The sequence below is a fragment of the Hibiscus syriacus genome, unplaced genomic scaffold (assembly GCF_006381635.1).
Source record: "Hibiscus syriacus cultivar Baekdansim isolate YM2019G1 unplaced genomic scaffold, ASM638163v2 tig00010968_pilon, whole genome shotgun sequence".
Taxonomy (NCBI): domain Eukaryota; kingdom Viridiplantae; phylum Streptophyta; class Magnoliopsida; order Malvales; family Malvaceae; genus Hibiscus; species Hibiscus syriacus.
The window spans coordinates 1967852-1970461 of NW_024062239.1; the positions used below are offsets into that span (position 1 = coordinate 1967852).

The 2610-nt window shown below is 38.2% G+C and overlaps 1 pseudogene; it reads left to right on the plus strand.

Moving 5' to 3' along the window:
* The first annotated feature begins 498 nt into the window (after positions 1–498).
* On the plus strand, positions 499–2610 carry LOC120204488 (annotated as a pseudogene).

Below are 2610 nucleotides of genomic sequence, written 5' to 3' on the forward strand. Positions count from 1 at the left end.
AATCTAATTTTATTAAAAATAATACAATTATAGTTTGTGAAATAAAATAAAATATGAAATAATTTAATATATTAATAAAATGAAACTTGGGTAAGATACAAAGGGCGAGAAGGGAAGCGAATGGAAGCCAAGTCGGTATTGTAGCCGACGAATCTAAAGGCCTATAAACGTCGTTTTCTTGCCTTTCACCCCCTGGAAAATCCCAACCCTTTTTGTCGTCATTTGCCCATAACAACGCTTAAAATCCTTAGCTTCGTCAACTTCCTTCGCCTCGTGATGGTGGATTTGAATCCCAACCTTTTCGAAGAAATATAACAAAAGAATCCAAGAAAACTTGTTCATCAACAACCATCACATATAACCCCAATTAAAACGGTTACATCAGAATATATATATGATAAAATAATTCAATTGATTCAGGGTCGTTGAGCCGGCGACTCGTTGAACCAATAAAATCAAGCAAAGCTGCTGGGTAAGCATAGGTACATTATCAGAAAAATGGGTCTGCTTACAACCAGAGTGGAGAGGAATCAAATCAAACCGGGAGACCACATTTACGCTTACAGAGCTGCTTTCACTTACTCTCACCATGGTATCCCCCCCCCCTTTTGACTCGATATTGGACAAAAATTACTGGATTTCGTCTTCTCTGTAAACAAAGAGTTTGGAGCCTTGCATTGTGATTTCGGTATTCATTTTGGAGTCTGGGTTTCGTTTCCTTTTTTAAATTTCGTAGTGCTGTTTGCTTGCTTCAATTTACTTTATTTTTTGTTTTAAATTTTACTTATGTTTGAAAATTTCCGTGACTCCATCTTGCAGTTCTGATTTTTTTTTGGGTTAATTTCCACTCAACATAATTCTGGGTCTTCGTAACATACACTTAAAAGTTACTCCTTTCTTGAATAGGTGAATTTTACTTCAAAAGCTCTGGAACTGTGTAAATTAAGATACCTTTCCTCGTCATTGTGCTGTTCTTTGAATGTCTATGAATTTACATTTTCTGATTTATCTGGTAATTGTTGTTTAAGTTGATTTTTTCCCCTTCGTTTCCTACAAGTACTGCTTCTGAGGGGTAAAATTTTGAGGTTAATATAGCAAATAAAAAACTTTAAACCCTTTTTAAGATCTGGGAAATGGAGTTCCTTTAGATAGATAATGACTGTATCTTTCTTAAGCTGATGGCACATTAGCTATGTAAAGTGTTCTGTAGAAAGTAATTCTTACAAAGGTCAACTAGTTACTTGATAGTGGCGTTGAGGATGATCAAAGTTATGACAACGATATGCTTCTGCCACTAGCCTACCACCACGATCCTAAATGTTGCGGCTATTCAAACCTTTTTAGATGTGTTTCACTTTCTATGTTTCTTTTTCAGAAGTGGCCTTGAAGTTTCAATCCCTAATCATGCTTCTCTTAAGCCACAAAGTTTTAAGTCCATTCTATTTGTTCTATGGGTTACCTGCTAAAACTCGAAACTTAGCTGATATTTTTGGACTCGATACTATTCATTTCTTGGTGATTTAAGACCCATCTTATGGCAGCATCAATCGAGTTATGTCATCTTTCTCAAGGTTTCTTCGCTCTGTAGGATTACTGTCTTGATTGCTGGGATTCCTAAGCATACATCTGCTTCTTGCTTCTTTTTCCTTCAAAGGTTAATATGAACTATTCTAGGGTTGAAATCCTCAGTTGCCCCATGATTGCATATAAGGCTTTCTTTATCAAGTAAATTTGTTATTTCTACCTTAATACCTTATGACTTGGTTCTGAATAGTTTAAAGGCATCTTCATAGTTTTGAAGGATTGATGATGATGGTGAAAACTGTACATAGACGATAGGTGGGTTTTGAGATGTTTAATGCACATGGTTGGATCGAGCTCAATATTGTGCATGTACTTGATGAATGACAAATCATGCAGGCATCTTTGTTGGTGGAAGCAAGGTGGTTCATTTTAGACCTGAACGTAACTAGGAAACCAGCACCGACACATCTTCTGATATATATGATCCCATATTCTCTCGATCAACTTGTTCGACTTTTCCTGATTGTGGTTTCCGACAGCCAAACAGTGGGTAGTACTCTCATGTCTTGATTGTTTCCTTCAAATTGGATCTCTCTACTGCTTCGAATATGGTGTAACCCCATCTATTTTCCTTGCTAAAGTGCGTGGAGGAACGTGCACCACAGCAGCCTCCGATCCTCCCGGAACAGTTATCCACCTTGCAATTTATCTTCATCAAAAAGGGTTTGAAATTATGACATGTTACAGAATAACTGTGAGGACTTTGCTCTGTAATGCAAAACCGGGCTTCTGATTCGTGACAATCCAGGAATCGGAAGAAGCGGTCAGGCCTCTTCCATGATAGGTTCCCCCTTGGCTGCTCTTATTTCTTCCTCTGTGAAGGTTTTGATGCCCAGTTCCATAGATGTGGCAACAGTTACAGCTGGGACGTACTGTATGAGCCGGTATGCAACTGATATAGGCGTTCGAACTGATGTGATCAAGGTGCCAGTTGAGGACATGGCTGTGAACCTAGATTGGGCAGGGTGTCAAGATGAAGCGACTGAAGAAAATGAGACTTCTAATCAATACCTATACACATCGTGA